The sequence below is a fragment of the Mauremys mutica genome, chromosome 11, assembly GCF_020497125.1.
Source record: "Mauremys mutica isolate MM-2020 ecotype Southern chromosome 11, ASM2049712v1, whole genome shotgun sequence".
Classification (NCBI taxonomy): Eukaryota; Metazoa; Chordata; order Testudines; family Geoemydidae; genus Mauremys; species Mauremys mutica.
Window position 1 is genome coordinate 86408248 of NC_059082.1, and position 21785 is coordinate 86430032.

Sequence of the window (21785 nt, forward strand, 5' to 3'; positions counted from 1 at the left end):
CGCTGCGCGTGCGGGGGTAGGGCTCTGGACGAGCAGGGAGCGTCTTTCCCTCCCTGCAGAGCCAAACGCTGCCCCACGGGAGTGTGCAGACCTGGCCCCAGAGCTCTGCGTGCGGGGGCAGGGATCTGGGGGAGGGGAGAAGGCGGGGGAGGGGCCGGTGGCTTGCTGCGCTCGGCCCAGTGCTCCAGCCCGGGAGCGTGGACCCTGCGGCTTGCCGTGCTAGCAGGGTTTTTAATGGCACCCTGGAGTCCCGGCAGGCAGCTGCGTGCCATTGAAAATCGGCTCCAGTGACGTCTTCGGCACACGGCTGCTGGAGGTTGCTGACCCCTGACGTAGTGTCTCAGTGGCTCCATGAGGGAAATAACTAATGACACCGTGTGGCCATGTGGGGTAAGGCACAGAGCAGTTCCTGCATGGAGCAACAGTGACACTGTGTGGCCACGCGGGGTAACACACAGAGCATTTCTTGCATGGAGCAATAGTGACACCCTGTGGCCACGCGAGGTATTGCACAGAGTATTTCCTGCGTGGAGCAACAGTGACACCGTGTGGCCACGCGGGGTAACACACAGAGCAGTTCCTGCATGGAGCAACAGTGCATTACCCCGCGTGGCCACACGGTGTCACTAGTTATTTCCCTTATGGAGCCACAGAGACACTAGGTCAGGGGTCAGCAACCTCAGCATTCCCACCCTGTTTCTTTCTCCATGAGATAAATGCTCTGTGCATTCTTCCAAGAGGCCACCCACTGACAATGCTGCTCCATGAGGGAAATGCTCTGTGTATTAACCCCAGTGGCCCCTCATTGTCACTGTCCCTTATGAGGGAAATGGTTTGTGAGTTATCTGAATTGTTCCTGTGAGTGAAATGCTCTGTGCATTACTCTGCATGGCCACACAGTGTCACTGTTCCTGTGAGAGAAATACTCTCTGCATTACCCTTCGTGGCCACACGGTGCCACTGTTGCTCCATGCAGGAACTGCTCTGTGCATTACCCTGTGTGGCCACACGGTGTCACTGTTGCTCCATGCAGGAACTGCTCTGTGCATTACCCTGCTTGGCCACACGGTGTCACAGTTGCTCCATTCAGGAATTGCTCTGTGCATTACCCTTCGTGGCCACACGGTGTCACTGTTGCTCCATGAGGGAAATGTTTTGTGATTACCCTGCGTGGCCACAAGATGTCACTTTTGCTCCTTGAGAAATGGACTGTGCATTACCCTACGTGGCCACATGGTGTCACTGTTCCTCTGAGAGAAATGCTCTCTGCATTATCCAGCATTTCCATACGATGTCACTGTTGCTCCATTCAGGAATTGCTCTGTGCATTACCCTTTGTGGCCACACGGTGTCACTGTTGCTCCATGCAGGAATTGCTCTGTGCATTACCCTTCGTGGCCACACGGTGTCACTGTAGCTCCATGCAGAAACTGCTCTGAGCATTACCCTGCCTGGCCACACGGTGTCACAGTTGCTCCATTCAGGAATTGCTCTGTGCATTACCCTTTGTGGCCACACGGTGTCACTGTTGCTCCATGAGAAATGGACTGTGCATTACCCTGCGTGGCCACACGGTGTCACTGTAGCTCCATGCAGCAACTGCTCTGTGCATTGCACTTTGTGGCCAGACAGTGTCACTGTTGCTCTTTGAGAAGAGCTCTGTGCGTTATCCGGCATGGCCACACGGTGTCACTGTTGCTCCATGAGAAATGCTCTGTGTATTCCTTCGTGGCTACACAGTGTCACTGCAGCCGTCACTGGGGCTTAGGAGGTTCTGGGGGCCCCACAGCCCTCTCTCCAGAATGTAGGGGTCCCGGGGGGGCTTAGGTGGTTCGGAGGGGCCCTCCAGCACTCTTTCCAGGCTACAGGGGTCCCTGGGGGGTTAGGGGGTTCCGGATGGGCCCCCAGGCCTCTCCCCAGGCTGTAGGGGTCCCGGGCGGCCCCCCCAGCCCTCTCTCCAGGCTGTAGGGGTCCCGGGGTTGCTTATGGGGCTCGGGGGACCCCCCCAGCCTTCTTTTCAGACTGTTGGGTACTGGGTTTGGCTTAGGGGGTTCCAGGGCCCTCCAGCCCTCTCTCCAGGCTTTTGGGGTCCCGGGGAGCCCCCAGCCCTGTCTCCAGGCTGTAGGAGTCCCTGGGGGGCTTAGGGGTTTCCAGGGCCCCCCAGCCCTTTCTCCAGGCTGTAGGGGTCCCGGGGGGGCTTAGGGGTTTCCGGGGCCCCCCAGCCCTCTCTCTAGGCTGTAGGGGTTCCAGGGGGGCTTATGGGGTTCTGGGGGGGCTCAGCCCTCTCTCCAGGCTGTTGGGGTCCCGGGGGAGTTTAGGGGTTTTGGGGGGTGCCCCCAGCCCTCTCTCCAGGCTGAAGGGGTACCGGGGGGCTTAGGAGGTTCCGGGGGGGGGAGGCAAACAGCCCTCTCTCCAGGCTGTAGGGGTCCCTGAGGGGCTTAGGGGTTTCCGGGGGCCCCCAGGCCTCTCTCCAGGCTGTAGGGGTCCCAGCCTGGGTAGTGGGGGCACAGCTACCTATGTCCAGCCTGTAGGGGTCCTGGGGGGGCTTAGGGGGTCGGGGGGGCACAGATACCTATGTCCAGGATGTAGGGGTCATTGAGGGGCTACGGGGGTTTGTGGGGAGCTCAGATACCTACGTCCAGGCTGTTGGGTCCCTCAAAGTCTTAGGGGGTTCTTGTGGTCACAGATACCTACTTCCAGGCTGTCGGGGTCCCGGGTGGGATTAGGGGATTTCTAGGGGGCACAGATACCCATTTCCAGGCTGTAAGGGTCCCCGAGTATAGAGAGGTCCTGGAAGGGATTAGGGAGTTTCTGGGGAGGAGAGATACGTACTTCAAGGCTCTAAGGGTCCCTGGGGGGGCTTATGGGTTCCTAGGGGTCACATATACCTACGTCCAGGCTGTAGGGGTCCTGGAGGGGGGATAAGGGGGTTTCTGGGGGTACAGATACCTAGGTCCAGGCTGGATGGGGTCGTGGGCAGGATTAGGCGGTTCGTGGGGGGGCATAGATACCTACGTACAGTCGTGAGCTGGAGCCGGTTTGCTGGAACTGGTTGCTAAATTTTAAGCCGGTTTAGAACCTGTTGTTAGGGTTACCATACAGTGAGAAGCTGGGGGGAGACAGGACCCCTGGCTCTGTGCAGCTAGAGCCTCCTTTTCCCAAGCGCTACCTTCCCCCAGTTTGTCTGGCAGCCCCCCCAAGCCTCGTCACCCCCGGATTCCTCCTGTTTGGGCCTGAGTGAACCAAAGTTCTTCCATGCTGTGAACTTTAACCAGCCTAAGATGCTAATAAACAGCAAGCAAAACGTGTAACTGTCAGCTTTCTTAGCTTGCAGTTGTAGGACAGCTTAAAACAGCAAAAAGCGGCAGTAAGACGCGGAGGAGAAGGGGGAGGAAAATCTGCATTCGTCTGTGCTGTGAAGGCCATAGATAAATATGCGAATGAGAACAGTTCTAACAAGCTACATTATAGTGTTAAGTGTAACTGTTGCAAGGGGGGGGAAAGGGGGAAAAACAAGGGGGGTATAAATGCTGGGACCCCGCCTGCGTGCGGATGTGCAGGATTCGAGAATGCTTTTTCTCCCTGGCACCTTTTTTTGAGCTCAGATAAACTTGGTTTGCTTCTCCACCCTGGTGTGTTAATTAGTGCGACGCACACCGGGCAACGAACCCCCACTGTTGCTCCTCCTCGGGCCCTTTGGGCCGGCAACACTCCCCTCCGAGTCTCCTCTTACCTTGGGCTCTGGCTGGCTGATTGAATCAGACTGCAGCTCTCAGCCTGCGGGAGCTCAAGGTAAGAGGAGACTGGGAGGGGAGACTCTGGGGGTGACGAGGCACGGGGGGGAGAGGAATTGGGGGTGACGAGGTTCGGGGGGCTGCAGGGCAAACCGGGGGAAGGTAGCGCTGGGGCAAAGGACGCTGGGCTCTGCAGCTGTCTCCCAGCAGCAGCTGCCGCCGCTGCCGCCCCCGCTGCAGGGGAATCACACTGCAGCTGGCAGCCTGTGGAGCCCAAGGAAAGAGGCGGATTGAGGAATCAGAGAGGGTCGGGGCTGGGGGGGGGGAAGGAATCAGGGGATGACGTGGCTTGTGGGGGGAGGAATTGGGGGGTGACGAGGCTGGGGGGGAGAGGGATGGAATCCCCTGGGGGGGGGCAGTGAGTTGCTTGTATGTATGTTCTAAGTAATAGCAGCTGTTCCCCTAGCAAAATCCTCCCCGCTACGTTCCCTTTCTAGTTTTGCCTCATTGGCTCCAGTCCTGTTTTTAAAGCCGATATTATCGATCCATGTCAATCTGTGTCTGCGCCATCGGTGGGTTTTACACAGTTCTGCACCCGGCCCCAGTCTCCAGCTGCTCAAGCCTTCACCGGGGGGTTTAATAGTGGGGGTCCCTCCCAGCCAGAGCCCCCAGCCCCCGTTGGGGGGAGGGGCGCAGGGCGGGTTGACGCAGGGGTTTGTGGGAGTTGTAGTGCGCCCCGGCCTACAATTCCCATCAGCCCCCGCGGACCCAGCGGGCGGCGCTTTGAGCGCGACAGGCTCCGCTTGCAGGGCGGGGCCTGGAGCGGAAGTGACGTCAGCGGTCTGGAGGCCGCCCGTGATAAGCGGGGGACTTGGGAGCGTTGGGCCGGAGGCGGTGCGGCCCCGGGACGTGGGGTCCCCATAGCGACCCCGCCCCACTAAGTGCTCCCACAGCCCCCCCGCCAGCACCTCCTCCCGGCACCCCCTAGCGCGTCTTTCCTCCCAGCCAAGCCACAGCCCCCCCATCTCCATCGCTTCCCTCACCCAGCCACAGCCCCCCCAGCGCGTATTTCCTCCCCCCACGGGCTCCCACAGCCCCCTCCCCACCCCCACCCGGCACCCCCAGCGCGCCTTTCCTCCCCACCTGCCCAGCCACAGCCCCCTCAACCTCTCTGCCTTCCCCCTCCCGCCCAGCCACAGCCCCCACGGCACCCCCAGCGTGTCTTTCCTCCCCCCACGGGCTCCCACAGCCCCCTCCCCACCCCCACCCGGCACCCCCAGCGCGCCTTTCCTCCTCACCTGCCCAGCCACAGCCCCCCCCCGCATCTCCACCGCTTCCCTCACCCAGCCACAGCCCCCTGCCTCCCCCCGGCACCCCTGCATCCCTCACCCAGCCACAGCCCCCCTGCCTCCTCCCAGCACCTCCGCATCCCTCACCCAGCCACAGCCCCCCTGCCTCCTCCCAGCACCTCCGCATCCCTCACCCAGCCACAGCCCCCCCCCCCGGCGCGTCTTTCCTCCCCCCCACGGGCTCCCACAGCCCCCTCCCCACCCCCACCCGGCACCCCCAGCGCGCCTTTCCTCCTCACCTGCCCAGCCACAGCCCCCCCCGCATCTCCACCGCTTCCCTCACCCAGCCACAGCCCCCTGCCTCCCCCCGGCACCCCTGCATCCCTCACCCAGCCACAGCCCCCCTGCCTCCTCCCAGCACCTCCGCATCCCTCACCCAGCCACAGCCCCCCCCGGCGTGTCTTTCCTCCCCCCCACGGGCTCCCACAGCCCCCTCCCCACCCCCACCTCCCCCCGGCACCCCCAGCGCGCCTTTCCTCCTCCCCTGCCCAGCCACAGCCCCCTCAACCTCTCTGCCTTCCCCCTCCCGCCCAGCCACAGCCCCCACGGCACCCCCAGCGTGTCTTTCCTCCCCCCATGGGCTCCCACAGCGCCCCCCCTGCCCAGCCACAGCCCCCTTCCCACCCCCACCTCCAACTCCCCCCCGGCATCCCCAGCCCGCCCCACCCTGCTTCCCCGGTCCCCAACCCACCCATCCTGCCCCCTATGCCTGCAGCCTTCTCCAATCTGAAGGCCCGTTCCTCTAGCCGAAACCAACTCGCCCCCGTCTATCCCCCCATCTGTTGGGCCCCTCAGTCCTTTCTTCTCCCTCCAACACCTCCTAGGCCACCCCAACCTGCACCCCATCCCTACTTTCCCCCATACATGCCTTCTCCCATAGCCCCCTTCCGCCCCCTCCCTCCCCAACACCCCCTAGCCTGCAACAACTTTCCCCAACCTACATGCCTGTATCCCCCAGTTCATTCCTCCATTCAAGGGACTCCTCTGACCCCATCTCTCTCCAACATCCCAGCTCACCACAACCTGCGCCTCCACTTGTAGGGACCGCTCGGCGCCGCTTCCTCCCCAACAGCCCCCCCAGTTCATTCCCCCCATCCATTCGGCCCCTCAGTCCCCTTTTTTCCTCCCTCCCACTGCAATCTGCACTCCACTCTGTCCCTAGATCTGTGGCCCCCCCCAGTGCCAACATTCCCCAACCTGCACCCCCATTCCTCCCTCCACCCATGGGGCCCCTCAGCCCTTCTCTCTCCTTCCTGCCCAACACTCACCCTTCATAGCACACGGGCAGGCGAGCTAGGGGACGAAACCTGTGGGGAGCAGTGGCTTGTAGAGTGGAGCGGTGACTGATAGTGTGGGCTCAGTCTCTGTTCCTCGACTGGGGCGGCTAGAGATGGGATGGGAAAGGGAGGCAGGGATGAGGGTGTTAATAGAGCTCTATGTAGTGATAGTTCCTGCTTGTCTTTATTAGTTTGCAGAGGAATTGTCCAGGAGCTGGAGCCGGAGGAGAAACTGGAAGAAGTGAACCTGAACAGCCTGGATATCCTTGTAAACAGAGATGAAGAGTCCTCAGCTTTCTGCCTTCTCCATGACTGGCTGTGAGTGAACAATTATGGCCTCTATCCCTCATCTGTACCACTCAAAGTTTTCTTCAGAGGCTGTGAGCCTCCTTGTTGGCCATGGGGCTCTGTGGGATTACGACCAAGGGAAGGGACCGCAGTCTCCTCTGCTCAGTGACTGTCTTGGATGCAGGTGCAACAGGCTGCTTAACATATGAACGTAAGAATGGCCAGACTGGGTCAAATCAAAGGTCCATCTAGCCTAGTATCCTGTCTACCGACAGTGGCTAATGTCAGGTGCCCCAGAAGGAATGAACAGAACAGGGAATTACCAAGTGATCCATCCACTGTCACTCATTCTCAGCTCCTGGCAAACAGAGGCCAGGGACACGATCCCTGCTCATCGTGACTCATAGCCGTTGATGGATTCATCCTCCATGAATTGACAGTAACTCTCCACTTAACATCCTCTCGCTTAACATTGTTTCAATCTTAGGTCCCTGCTCAATTACAAAACATGCTGTTTTTAAAGTTGTGCAATGCTTCGCTATAACAGCGTTTGGCTGCCTGCTTTGTCCACAGTCGGCAGCCCCCCATCAGCTCTCCTATGCCCCCCCAGCACTTCCCGCCCGCCAGCAGACCCCGTGGATCAGTGCCTTCCCCCATCGCCTTCTGCCTGTGGCAATCAGCTGGCTTGTGGCGTCCGGGGACGGGGAGTGAAGACTCGTTGTGTAGGCTCCCCCTCCCTCCCCTGCTTCCAAACGCCGCAAGCCAGCTGATTGCTGCGGGCAGGAGCGAGGACGCGGTGTATGAAGTAAAGGGGAAGGAGGGGGGAGGAAGAGGCAGGTTAAGGGTGGGGGCTTGGGGGAAGAGGCGGCGTGGGTGGCCGAGGGTTGAGGCGCCCGACCCTGGTGCTTGCAGAGAGGGGAAGCTGCCGCTGCTCCTGTGCAACATGCTTCTGCTAGCCTACCGCACCTTCAGCCTCCTTGCCTGCCTCATTGTCGCCAGTGCCAGTGGGCTGTGCCTGTGTGGGGTAAGGCGGGGGCACCCCCCCAATTATAGTACTGTATTGTATGGCAAAAAATAATTACCTGCAGCGTAACCCCCCATTTACATTCATTCTTATGGGGAAATTGGACTTGCTTAACATCGTTTCACTTAAAGTCACATTCTTCAGGAACATAACGGGAACGTTAAGTGAGGAGTTACTGTACCTAGTTCTTACTTGAACCCCATTATAGTCTTGGCTTTCACAGCATTTTCTGGCCAGGAGCTCCAAAGGCTGAGTGTGTGTTGCGTGCTTTTTAATTGTATCTATAAAGGTGTAATGGGAGAAGAAGAACCTACACAACACTGCAGATTCTATAACTTCTGTTTTTCCCTCTTGTGTTGTGCTTATTACCACGGAGAAAGAAGTGAAGGGTAAGAGGCCACCCCAATTGTGAGATGGAAGGCGCCCAAGAGCCGTGAGACAGTGAGCATTGTTGATTCCAGGCTATGCAGATGCCATGAAGCTGGGAGTGGAGCAGACGTCACCATCAGTGAGATAAGTGTCTGGTTTCGTGAGGACTCTTGTAACGGCCCACCTGCCTCCAGGCCAGGACTTGTCGTTAGTTGGGACTGAGTTTGTAGGAAAAGGTTCCTGAATAGCTGTAGTTACGAGGGAGACAAGGTCCCCATTTTCAGGGGCTGGTCATTTCTCTGTCCACAAGCAGTGTGTTCTCTGCAGCAGAAGGTTGGATCCAGGGGGATGACTCCAGCTGGTGAGTTTCTTGACTTCCTCCCATGTTTTTCTCTCTCTCTCTCCTCTAATGTGTTGGCCAACACACTCTCTGTCTGTCTGTCTGTCTGTCTCTCTCTCTGTCCTTGCCTCTCCTTGTCCTGTCTCCTTTTGTAGGACACGGGCAGGTGTGGTAGCTGTGCATCCCCACGGGCTAGGTCTTATGAGCTATGAACAAGTAGGGGACCAAAATCATGCAGGGTAGCGGGCGCAAGAGTGGAGTGGATACTCTTGATGTTGACTATCTGTTTGAGTGTGTAATGCTGTCTGATGCATGGCTTTTGCAGCTGCGCTGGCAGAGGAATTGTCCAGGAGCCCTACCCGGAGGAGAGAGACTCAGAAGTGGACCTGATCACCCTGAACATCCTTCTAAGCAGACATGAACAGTCCTCAGCTTTCTCCCTCCTGCATAACTGGCTGTGAGTAAATGGTCAGTGCTTGGAATTCTTTATCTGTACTTGCTGTAATTTTCTTCAGACACCATGTGCATCCTGGTTGGGTACGGGGCTCTGTGGGATTAAGGCTGGGGAAGGGACCAGAGTTGCAGTTGCCTGGGCTACTAGGATGATCCGAGGAATGGAAAACCTGTCTTATGAAAGGAGACTCAAAGAGCTTGGCTTGTTGAGCCTAACCAAAAGCAGGTTGAGGGCGGATATGATTGCTCTTTATAAATATATCAGAGGGATAAATATTAGGGAGGGAGAGGAATTATTTAAGCTTAGTACCAATGTGGACTCAAGAACAAATGTATATAAACTGGACACTAGGAAGTTTAGACTTGAAATTAGACGAAGGTTTCTAACCATTAGAGGAGTGAAGTTCTGGAACAGCCTTCAAAGGGGAGTAGTGGGCACAAAAGATATCTCTGGCTTCAAGACTAAGCTTGATAAGTTTATGGAGGGGATGGTATGATGGGCTAGTCTAATTTTGGCAACTAATTGATCTTTGATTATTAGCAGGTAAATATGCCCAATGGTTTGTGATGCGATGTTAGATGGGGTGGGATCTGAGTGACTACAGAGAATTCTTTCCTGGATGCTGGCTGGTGAGTCTTGCCCACATGCTCAGGGTTTAACTGATCGCCATATTTGTGGTCGGGAAGGAGTTTTCCCCCAGGGCAGATTGGCAGAGGCCCTGGAGGTTTTTTGCCTTCCTCTGCAGCATGGGCCACGGGTCACTTGCTGGAGGATTCTCTGGAACTTGAGGTCTTCAAACCACAATTTGAGGACTTAAGTAACTCAGACATAGGTTAGGGATTTGTTATAGAAGTGGATGGGTGAGCTTCTGTGGCCTGCATTGTGCAGGAGGTCAGACTAGATGATCATAATGGTCCCTTCTGACCTTAAAGTCTATGAGTCTAAGCGAAAAATCAAGCTAATTCCATTTCAAAACATGCCAATCCCTAAGAACCCCAAAGCTCTGTGACTAGATCTCGCCTGGTGTGCAGTCTGGGACTGTGGTAGGCCCACTGTGGACTCTCTTCCCCTCTTTCCTCCTGCTTGCCCCGATTGCTGGGAGCCGATCAATAAAAAAGGCAAGAAGCTACAATGAGGAACAACCTACAAGCCAAAAACCAGTCAACAAGCAACTCACGAGCCAATTAAGCCAAAAGCAAGCCCAATTGCTGCATATTTTTCTGGGGGTTTGGCATTTCTGTGCAGAGTCTGCAGTGCAGAGTGGCTTTTTCGGTGGTTGTTGCAAGGGGTCCTTTCTACTTTTTGTCCTAAATGTGTAATGGGAAAAGGGTTGAGGACGGAGTCCCACTGTGTGGGAGAGGTGAAAAAAGCCTACCCGACATTGCCGACTGAGAGGGTAACTTAATTATTTACCTCCTTTGTGCTGGTTTTAGTACCAAGAGAAAAGAAGTCACGCGTCAGAGTCTACTGTCCTCACACAATGGAAAGCGAGCAAGAGCGACGAGACCACGAGCATTGTTGATGCGATGCAAAAGCCGTCCATCTGTGAGTGGAACCGCCACCACTCTCAGTGAGATAAGTGTCTGGTTTGGTGGTTGCTCTGCTCACGGCCCACCTCCTGGTAGGGACACCCCTTTAGCTAGGGCTGGGTTTGTAAGAAAAGGTTCCTAACTAGTGGTTACGAGGGAGACAAGGTCCCCATTTTCAGGGGCTGGTCATTTTTCTGACCACAAGCAGTGTGTCCTCTGCTGCAGAAGGTTGGATCCAGGGGGATGACTCCAGCTCGTGAGTTTCTTGACTCCCTCCCATGTTTTTCTCTCCTCTCCTCTGTGTTGGCCAACACACGCTCTCTGTCTGTCTGTCTTTCTGTCCTTGCCTCCTCTTCTGCCCGTGTCCTACCAAAGGAGACGGCACGAGTGCTAGGTGTGCATCCCCACAGGCTAGGTCTCAGGAGCTATGTACAAGTAGGAGGGGATGAAAATCATGCAGGACAGTGAGCGCTAGAGTGGATCGGTGTCTGTCAGTGTTGACTCAGTCTCTGTTTATCGAGTCGGGCAGATGGAGATGGGATGAGAGAGGGAGGCAGGGATGAGGTCAAGATTAAATACACCAATAGAACTCTGTGTAGTGATGGTACTTGCTTGGCTTTATTAGTTTCCAGAGGAATCATCCAGGAGCCCTAGATGGGTGAGAATATGCAGAAGTGGACATGAGCAGCCTGGACATTCTTCTAAGGAGACATGAATAGTCCTGCGCTTCCTGCCTCCCGCTTAACTGGCTGTGAGTAAGAGGTCAGTGCTTTGAAATCCTCATCTGTACCCACTGTAGTATTCTTCACAGCCCGTGTGCTTCCTCGTTGGGTATGGGGCTCTGTGGTATTAAGGCTGGGGAGGGGCCAGAGTCTGCTGTGCAGAGTGACTATGTTGGGTGCCGTTGCAAGGGGTGCTTTTGGTTGCAATGCTAACGGTATAACGGGAAGAGGGTTGAGGGCAGTGCCGTGCCATGCGGGAGAGTTGAAAGGAAGAGCCTAGAAGACATTATGAACTAAGGTGGTAACTGATCTGTTTTCTCCCCTTGTGCTGGGTTTAGTACTAAGGGAAAATAAGTCATGTGCCAGAATCTACTGCCCTCATGCGATGGAAAGCGAAGGAGAGCGATGACACTGCGAGTATTATCGATACCACGCAAAAGCCATCCAACTGGGAGCGGAACAGCTGCCACTCTCAATGAGATAAGTGTCTGTTTTGGTGATTGCTCTGCTCACGGCCCTCCCTGCTCCTGGTAGGGACGCCACATTAGCTGGGGCTGGGTTTGTAAGAAAATGTTTTTGACTAGCTGTAGTTACGAAGGGCACAAGGTCCCCATTTTCAGAGGCTGCTCAGTTCTCTGGCCAGGAGTGGCAAGTTCTCTGCAGCAGAAGGTTGGATCCAGGAGGATGACTGCAGGTGGTGAGTTGCTTGCCTTCCACCCGTGTTTGTCTCTCTCCCTCTGTCTGTCCTCTAGTATGTTGGCCAACACACACCCTCTGTGTGTCTCTTTTTCTCTCTCTCTCTCTCTCTCTCTCTCTCTGTCCTTACCTTTCCTTGCGCCATTTCCCTTCATAGGACACGGGCAGGGTGCTAGGTGTGCATCCTCACAGGCTAGGTCTTGGGAGCCATGGAGAAGGAAGAGCAGAGAAAAATCATGAGGGGCAGTGGGTGCTGAAGTGGAGTGGTGACTCTGATTACTCATCTCTGTTCATTGAGTTGGGCTCAGGTAGATGACAAGGGAGAGGAAGGCAGGGATGAGGGCAAGATTTCATGCATGAATCGAACTGTTTGTACTGATGGCTCATGGGTGGGTTTTGCAGGTGCACTTCCAGAGGAAGTGTCCAGGAGCCCCAGCCCGAGGAGAAGCTGGCAGAAGTGGATGTGATCAGCCTGAACATCCTTCTAAGCAGACATGAGCAGTCCTCAGCTTTCTGCCTCGCACATAACACTTCATGACTTGTAGCAGCACGGCTGAAGCTTAAGATAAATGCATGGTAGAGGCTGAGTACAGGCGGCTGCTTCACTTTAGGTGGGTTTGGTTTCTTATAAAAGTTTTCCTTCTTGTTCTGGGTGTGGGAGAAGAATTTCCCTATTTTGGGAGTAGCTGTGGAGTTACATCCAGGGGAAGAGACAATAGTCTCTTCTGCATAGTGACTCTCTTGGGTGCAGGTGCAACAGGCTGCTCAACATACAAACATTAGAAGGGCAGTACTTGGTCAGATCAAGGATCCATCTAGCCCAGTGTCCTGTCTTCTGATAGTGGCTAATGCCAGGTGCTTCAGAGGGAAGGAATGGAACAGGGAATCGAGACGTGATCCATCCTGTGTCGCCCATTCCCAATTTCTGGCAAACAGAGGATAATGGCACCATCCCTGCCCATCCTGACCAATAGCCATTGATAGACCGATCCTCCATGAATTTACCTAGTTCTTTTTTTAAACCTGTTATAGCCGTGGCTTTCACAGGGTTCCCTGGCCAGGAATTCCAGAAATTGAATGTGCGTTGCATGCTTTTTAATTGTATCTATAAAGGTGTAATGGGAGATGGGAGAAGAACATAAGAAAGGCCGTACCGGGTCAGACCAAAGGTCCATCTAGCCCAGTATCTGTCTACCGACAGTGGCCAATGCCAGGTGCCCCAGAGGGAGTGAATCTAACAGGCAATGATCAAGTGATCTCTCTCCTGCCATCCATCTCCATCCTCTGACCAACAGAGGCTAGGGACACCATTCTTACCCATTCTGGCTAATAGCCATTTATGGACTTAGCCACCATGAATTTATCCAGTCCCCTTTTAAACATTGTTATAGTCCTAGCCTTCACAACCTCCTCAGGTAAGGAGTTCCACAAGTTGACTGTGCGCTGCGTGAAGAAGAACTTCCTTTTATTTGTGTTAAACCTGCTGCCTATTAATTTCATTTGGTGACCCCTAGTTCTTGTATTATGGGAATAAGTAAATAACTTTTCCTTATCCACTTTCTCAACAGAAGAAGAACATATACAATATTGCAGATTCTGATAACTTTTGTTTTTCCCATCTGTGTTGTGCTTAGTTCCACAGACAAAGAAGTCAAGGGTAAGAGCCCACCCCTGTTGTGAGATGGAAAGCGCACAAGAGCCATGTGACAGTGAGCATTGTTATGCCAGGCTATGCAGATGCCGTTGATCTGGGAGCGGAGCAGCCGTCACCATCAGTGAGATAAGTGTCTGTCTGGTTTGGGGAGGACTCTGGTAACAGCCCACCTGCCTCCAGGCTGAGACTTGTCGTTAGCTGAGGCTCGGTTTGTAGGAAAAGATTCCTGAGTAGCTGTGGTTAGGAGGGAGACAAGGTCCCCATTTTCAGGGGCTGCTCATTTCTTTGTCCATAAATGGTGTGTCCTCTCTAGCAGTCAGGGCCGGCTCCAGGCACCAGCTTATCAAGCAGGTGCTTAGGGTGGCAACTCCTGAGCGGGGCAGCACTTTCAGGTATTCGGCGGGAATTCGGCGGAGGGTCCCTCACTCGGAGCGAAGGACCTCCCGCTGAATTGCTGCAGATCGCGATTGTGGCTTTTTTGGGGGGGCTGCTTGGGGCGGCAAGACCCCTGGAACCGGCCCTGCTAGCAGTAGTTGAATCCAGGGGGATGACTCCAGCTGGTGAGTTTCTTGCCTTCCTCCTGTGTTTTTTTCTCTTTCTCTTCTAATGTGTTGGCCAACACTCTCTCCCTGTATCTATCTCTCTCTGTCCTTGCCTCTCCTTGTGCCGTTTCCCTTCATAGGACACGGGCAGTGGTGCTAGCTGTGCATCCCCACAGGCTAGGTCTCAGGAGCCATGAAGAAGTAGGAGGGGATGAAAATCATGCTGGACAGTGGGTGCGAGAGTGGAGCGGTGACTGTCAGTGTTTACTTGGTCTGTATTCATTGAGTGGATTTCATGCACCAATAGAGCTGTATGTAGTGATTTCTCATGCTTGGCTTTTGCAGCTGCGCTTCTAGAGGAATCATGGAGGAGCAGTAGCCAAAGGAGAAGGTGGCAGATGTGGACCTGAGCAGCTTGGGCATTCTTCTAAGCAGAGATTAACAGTCCTCAGCTTTCTGCCTTGCACATAACTGGCTGTGAGTAAGTGATACTGTATTCAAAGCACTGAACTCCTCACTTAGTCACCCTGATTAACGTTGTTATGTTGCTGATCAATTAGGGAACATGCTTGTGTAACATTGCGCAATGCTCCCTTATAACGTTGCTTGGCAGCTGCCTGGTTTATCCAGTCCTTGCAGGAAGAGCAGCCCGTTTCAGCTCGCTGGTGGGGGCTTGGAACCAGGGTGGACCGGCAGCCCCCCATCAGCTCCCCGCCCCGCTAAGTTCCCTGTGCGGCAGCCACCCAGCAGGCTATTAGTTGCTGGCAGTTCAGCTGTCCCTCCCCCCCCACTGCCATGTGCTCCTCCTGCCCTCTGTCTTGGAGTTGCTCCCTGGAGCCTCCTGCTTGCTGTGCAGGGGAGAGGGGAAAGGGGGGCTAATGTCAGGGTGTCCCCCTCCCCCTACTCCTGCCCCCCACTTATCCCTTCTCCATCTAGAGCAGGGTGGGGACAGGACAGGGCTCAGGGTGGAGAGAGTCTGCTGCCCGCAGCTGCTGTCTCAACTTCCTGACCTACTTAATAAGGCAATGTCCTTAAAGTGGTGTCAGCGCACTTGAAGGGGCAATGTGCATCTCTCGCTCCCCCCCCCCACACACACAGGGTGTGTCTCTGTCTCTCTCTGCCATGCTGTCTCCCCTCCCTCCCTCCATTCGTGCTGCCTTGTAGAGTGTGAGGTTACATTAACAACAATGCGTTAACCCTTGAGGGCTCAGCTGAGTGCTAGTTCATCATTTAGCAGTAAGGCATTCCCTGGGAAATATCCCACCCTCTGACAGCACCACCTCAACCAAGCTTCACAATTATCATTACTGGTTACAGTATTAAATTGTTTGTTTAAAACTTACACTTTTAATTTCTCATCTTTACTTGCTCTAGTATTGTTCACAGGCCGTGTGCTTCCTCGTTGGGTACAGGACTCTGTGGTATTAAGGCTGGGGAGTGGCCAGAGTCTGCTGTTCAGAGTGACTGTTGGATGCTGTTGCAAGGGCTGCTTTTTGGCTGAAATGCTAAAGGTGTCATGGGAAGAGTGTTGAGGGTGGAGCGCCGCCATGTGGGAGAGGTGAAAAGAAGAGCTAATGCGATGTTGCCCGCTTAGATGGTAAGTAATTTTTTCCCCTTGTGCTGGCTTTAGTACCAAGGGAAAAGAAATCAGGCATCAGAGTCTACTCCCTTCATACGTTGGAAAGTGATCGGACCGTGAGAGCTATTGATACTATGGAAAAGCCGTCCAACTGTGAGTGGGTACAGCTGCTACTGTCAATGATAAGTGTCTGTTTTGGTGATTGCTCTGATCATCGCCCCTTTGCTTCTGGTAGCGATGCTCCGTTAGCTGGGGCTGGGTTTGTAAGAAAAGGTTCCCGACTAGTGGTTATGAGGGAGACAAGGTCCCCATTTTCAGGGGCTGCTCAGTTCTCTGGCCAGGTGCAGTGTGTCCTCTGCAGCAGAAGGTTAGATCCAGGAGAATGGCTGCAGGTGGAGAGTTGCTTGCCTTCCTCCTGTGTCTCTCTCTCTCTCTCTCTCTCTCTCTGTTCTCTAGTATGTTGGCCAACACACACCCTGTCTCTATCCTTACCTTTCCTTATGCTGTCTCCCTTCTTAGGACATGGGCAGGTGTGCTAGGTGTGCATCCCCACAGGTTAGGTCTTGGAAGCCCTGGAGGAGTAGGAGGGGATGAAAACCATGTTGGGCAGTAGGTGCTAAAGTGGAGTGGTGAATGTTGGTGTTAACTCGGTCTCTGTTCGTCGAGTGGGGCCAATGTAGATGGGATGGAAGAGGGAGGCAGGGATGAGGCCAAGATTTCAAGCACCAATAGAGCTGTGTGTAGTTATGGCTCATGCTTGGCTTTTGCAGCTGCGCTTGCAGAGGAATTGTCCAGGAGTCCCAGCCCAAGGAGAAACTGGCAGAAGTTTCTGAGCAGCCTGGACATCCTTCTAAGGAGACATGAACAGTCCTCAGCTTTCTGCCTTCTGAACAACTGGCTGTGAGTAAGCGGTCAGTGCTTTCAATTCCTTATCTGTACTTGCTGTAGTTTTCTTCACAGGCCATGTGCTTCCTCGTTGGGTACAGGGCACAGTGGTATTAAGGCTGGGGAAGGGACAGGAGTCTCCTGAGCAAAGTGACCATTTTGGGTGCAGTTACAATGGGTCCCTTCTAGTTGCAGGTGTAAAGTAGTAACGGGAGATGGTTTGAGGGCGGAGCTGTGGGATACAGGAGATGTGAAATGAAGAGACTATGCGACATTGCAGACCGAGATGCTATTTTTTTTTTTTGCTTTTTCTCCCCTCTGAAGTCACACGTCAGTCTACTGCCTCATGCGATGGCAAGTGAGTGAGAGCAGCGAGCCTGTGAGCATTGTTCAGGCCAGGCAAGAGCCGTACATCTGCGAGCCGAGGAGATGCTACTGTCAGTGAGATAAGTGTCTGTTTTGCTGAGGGTTCTGCTCACGGCCGATCTGACTCCAGGTAGAGACATCCTGTTAGCTGGGGCTGGGTTTGTAAGAAAAGGTTCCTGACTAGCTGTGGATACGAGGGAGACAAGGTCCCCGTTTTCAGGGGCTGCTCATTTTTCTATCCACAAGCAGTGTGTCCTCCGCAAGAGAAGGTTGGATCCAGGGGGATGCCTCGACCTGGCGAGCTCCTTCCCCATCTCCTTTGTTTCTCTCCCTCCCTCCCTCTCTCTTTCCTGTACTGTGTTGGCCAGCACACACTCTCTTTCCCTGTCTGTGTCCTTGCCTCTCCCTGTGCTTTCTCCCTTTATAGGACACGGGTAGGTGTGGATCCCCACAGGCTAGGTCTCGGGAGGCAGGAAGAAGTAGGAGGGGATGAAAATCATGTGGGGTCGTGGGTGCGAGAGTGGAGGCAGGTATTGTAAAATATCTAGCACGGTAGCATGTTGGACAGTGATGGCTCTTCCATATGTGGTTTGCTGTTCTTGCAGAGGCCCGCTCAAGGCCAATGGAGCCGCCCCAGACAGAGGAGAAGCATCTGGAGGAACCAGACCTGCACAATCTAGATGTTTTTCACTTGGCAGTGGAGCTAAGGAGTGCTCTTGTGATATTTGAGGAGCAGGTGTGTGTTTTTGTGAAATCTCTCTCTATCCAGTATCTGCTGTGATAGACCCAGGCAAGTTGGGAACAGCAGAGTAGTAGAAGGGAGATAAACCTGCCACTGGATAAGTAGTTTTCTGTTCCCTGAGTGACCAGAGCAGGGAGCTAATGAGAACACCTGACTCCAATTAACCTGCTAAGAGTCAGGTGAGGCTGTTAAGCATGTGACTCTTATTAAGCAGTCGGTGTTTGGAATCCCTCATCTGTACTCGCTTCAGTTTTGTTCAGAGGCTGTGAATTTCCTCGTTGAACACGGTGCTCTGTGGGTTTAGTACCAAGGGAAAAGAAGTGGAGGGTCAGAGTCTGCTCCCCTCATGCGATGGAAAGCAAGTAAGAGCGGGGAGACAGCGAACGTTACTGATGCCAGGCAAGAGCCGTCCAGCTTGGAGCCGAGTAGCCGTCACTGTCAGTGAGATAAGTGTCTTGTTAGGTGAGGGCTCTGCTCACTTCTCACTTGGCTTCAGGTACGGATGCCCAGTTAGCTACGGCTCAGTGTGTAACAAAATGAGCTGTGGATATGTGGGAGACAAGGTCCCCATTTTCAGCATCAGCTCATTTCTCCGTTCACAAGCGGTGTGTCCTCTGCAGAAAAGCTTGGATCCAGGAGGATGATTCCAGGTGAGGAGTTGCTTGCCTTCCTCCCGTGTTAATCTCTCTCTCTCTCTCTCTCCTCTGTGTGTTGGCCAACACACTCTCTAAATCTGTCCTTGCCTCATTTTGCGTTGTCTTGCTTCATGGCACATAGGCAGGTGTGCTAGGTGTGCTCCCCACAGGCTTGGGTCTCGGGAGTAATGAAGAAGAAGGAGGGGACAAAAATTATGTGGGGTAGAAGGGATGAGAGTGGATTGGAGACTGTCAGTTTTGAGTCGATCTGTGTTCATCAAGTGGGGCTGATGTAAATGGAATGGCAGAGGGAGCGAGAGATGAGGGCAAGACTTCACACACCTTCACAACTGTGTAATGCTGGATCATGCATGGCTTTTGCAGCTGCGCTGGTACAGGAATTGTCCAGGAACCCTACCCGGAGGAGAGAGACTCAGAAGTGAACCTGATCAGCCTGAACATTCTTCTAAGCAGACATGAACAGTCCTCAGCTTTCTGCCTCCTGCATAAATGGCTGTGAGTAAGCGCTATACTTTTATTCACAGGCCGTGTGCTTCCTCGTTGGGTACAAGGCTCTGTGGGATTAAGGCTAGGGAGTGGCCAGAGTCTCCTGAGAAAGTGATTATTTTGGGTGCCGTTACAATGGGTATCTTCGACTTGCAGTTGTAAAGCAGTAATGGGAGATGGGTTGAGGGTGAAGCCCTGGGATACGGGAGATGGGAAATGAAGAGACTATGCGACATTGCAGATGGAGATGCTATTTTTTTTTGTTTTTTCCCTCCTCTTCTGGATTTGGTACCAAAGGAAAAGAAGTCATGTGCCAGTCTACTGCCCTCATGTGATGGAAAGCGAGCGAGAGCGATGAGACCGTGAGCATGGTTGATGCCACGCAAAAGCCGTCCATCTGGCAGCAGAAGAGCCGTCGCTGTCAGTGAGATAAGTGTCTGTTTTGGTGAGGGCTCTGCTCATGGCCCACGTTGATGCTGGTAGGGATGCCCCGTTAGCTAGGGCTGGGTTTGTAAGAAAAGGTTCCTGACTAGCTGTGGTTGTAAGAGAGACAAGGTTCCCAATTTCAGGGGCTGATGATTCCTCTGGTCAGGAGCAGTGTGACTTATGCAGCAGAAAGTAGCATCTAGAGGATGACTCCAGGTGTCGAGTTACTTGCCTTCCTCCCATGTTTCTCTGTCTTCTCTATTGTGTTGGCCAACACTCTCGCTCTTTCATTCTCTCTTCCTTGCCTTTCCTGGTGCTGTCTCTACGCAGGACGCGGGAAAAGGGTGCTAGGTGTGCATCCACACAGTCTACGTCTTTGGGACCCATGAAAAATTAGGAGGGTATGAAAATCATGCATATTAGTGGGTGCCACAGTGGAGCAGTGCCTGTGGGTGTTGACTTGGTCTTTAATCATCACCTGGGGATGATGTAGACCAAATGAGAGAGGGAGGCAGAGATTAGGGCAAGATTTCACGTACCTTCAGAGCTTTGTATAATGCTGTCTCATCCTTGGCTTTTGCAACTGCACTGGCAGAGGAATTGTCCAGGAGCGCTGTCTGGAGGAGAGACTCTCAAAAGTGGACCTGAACATCCTTCTAAGCAGACATGAACAGTCCTCAGCTTTCTGCCTCCTGCATAACTGGCTGTGAGTAAGCAGTCGGTGCCAGTGGAATATCTCATCTATACTCAGTGTAGTATTCTTCACAGGCCGTGTGTCTCCTTGTTGGGTGCGGGGCTCTGTGGTATTAAGGCTGGGGAGGGGCCAGAGTCTGCTACGCAGAGTGACTGTCGGGTGCTGTTGCAAGGGCTGCTTTTTGGCTGTAATGCTAAAGGTGTAATGGGAAGAGTGTTGAGGGCAGAGCTCCCCCGTGTGGGAGAGGGGAAAAGAAGAGCCAACGTGACATTTGCCTACTGAGATGGTAACTTGCTTGTTTTTCTCCTTGTGCGGGGTTTAGTACCAAGGGAAAAGAAGTCACGTATCAATCTACTGTCCTCATGCGAAGGAAAGCGAGACCGACGAGACCGCGATCATTGTCGAAATCAGGCATTAGCTGTACATCTGGGAGCGGAGCAGTCACCGCTGTCAGTGAGATAAATGTCTGGTTTGGTGAGGGATCTGCTCATGGTCCACCTGGCTCCAGGTAGGGATGCCCCATTAGCTGGGGCTGGGTTTGTAAGAAAAGATTCCTGACTAGCTGCTGTTATGAGGGAGACAAGGTCCCCATTTTCAGGGGCTGGTTATTGGTCTGTTGACAAGCAGTGTGTCCTCTGCAGCAGAAGGTTGGATCCAGAGGGATGAATCCAGCTGGTGAGTTTCTTGCCTTGCTCTTTCTCTCTCTGTCTCTTCTCTGGTGTGTTGGCCAACACTTTTTCTCTCTCTATGTCCTTGCATCTCCTTGTGCTGTCTCCCCTCATAGCACACGGGCAGGTGTGTTACGTGTGCATCCCCACAGGCTAGGTCTCGGGAGCTATGAACAAGTAAGAGGGGATGAAAATCATGCAGAGTAGTGGGCACTAGAGTGGAGTGTAGACTGTCGATGTTGACTTGGTTACTGTTCATCAAGTGGGGCTGATGTAGATGGGATGGGAGAGGGAGGCGGGCATGAAGGCAAGATTAAATGCACTAATAGAGCTCTGTGTAGTGATGGTACTTACTTGACTTTATTAGTTTGCAGAGGAATCATCCAGGAGCCCTCGCTGGACGAGAATATGCAGAAGTGGACCTCAGCAGCCTGGACATCCTTTTAAGGAGACATGAATATTCCTCATCTTTCTGCCTTTTGCATAACTGCCTGTGAGTAAGAGATGAGCACTTTCAATTCCTCACCTCTGCTCGCTGTAGTTTGCTTCACAGGCCGTGTGCTTCCTCGTTTGTTATGAGACTCTGGGATTAAGGCTGGGGAAGGGACAAGAATCTCCTGAACAAAGTGACTATTTTGGGACAAAGTGTACTTAGATTTCCAGAAAGCCTTTGATAAGGTCCTTCACCAAAGGCTCTTATGTAAATAAAGTTATCACTGGAAAAGAGTGAAGATCCTTTCATGGATTGAGAACTGCTTCAAAGACAGGGAACAAAGGGTAGGAATTAATGGTAAATTTTCAGAATGGAGAGGGGTAACTAGTTGTGTTCCCCAAGGGTCAATGCTAGGACAAATCCTATTCAATTTATTCATAAATAATCTGGAGAAAGGTGAGGTGGCAAAGATTGCAGATGATACTAAATTGCTCAAGATAGTTTATGGGAACTTTTTGAAGTTATTCAGTGTTAATTGGATTTAACTAAGTGATTGGGCAACAAAATGGCAAATGAAATTTCATGTGGATAAATGTGAAGTAATGCACATTGGAAAAAACAACCCCAACTATACATAAAATATGATGGGGGCTAATTTAGCTACAACTAATCAGGAAAGAGATCTTAGGGTCATCGTGGATAGTTTTCCGAAGATGTCCACGCAGTGTGCAGCGGCAGTCAAAAAAGCAAACAGGATGTTTGGAATCATTAAAAGAGGAATAGAGAATAAGGCAGAGAATATCTTGCTGTCCTTATATAAATCCATGGTACTCCCACATCTCGAATACTGGGTACAGATGTGGTCTCCTCAT

The 21785-nt window shown here is 53.3% G+C and overlaps 2 long non-coding RNA genes across 5 annotated transcripts; both read left to right on the forward strand.

Moving 5' to 3' along the window:
- The first annotated feature begins 8431 nt into the window (after positions 1-8431).
- Positions 8432-11046, forward strand: LOC123343797. Of its 2 annotated transcripts, none has more exons than XR_006572363.1 (3): positions 8432-8849; positions 10269-10380; positions 10990-11046. It is a non-coding gene; the product is annotated as an uncharacterized LOC123343797 (long non-coding RNA). The 2 variants fall into 2 exon arrangements; XR_006572364.1 differs by having other exon boundaries at positions 8432-8838.
- An 856-nt stretch (positions 11047-11902) lies between these two features.
- LOC123343796 lies at positions 11903-20390 on the forward strand. Of its 3 annotated transcripts, none has more exons than XR_006572361.1 (9): positions 11903-12393; positions 13417-13439; positions 14324-14455; positions 15353-15575; positions 17414-17544; positions 18047-18200; positions 18570-18701; positions 18990-19824; positions 20135-20390. It is a non-coding gene; the product is annotated as an uncharacterized LOC123343796 (long non-coding RNA). The 3 variants fall into 3 exon arrangements; XR_006572360.1 differs by having other exon boundaries at positions 15365-15575; XR_006572362.1 differs by having other exon boundaries at positions 15391-15575.
- Positions 20391-21785: the final 1395 nt, after the last annotated feature.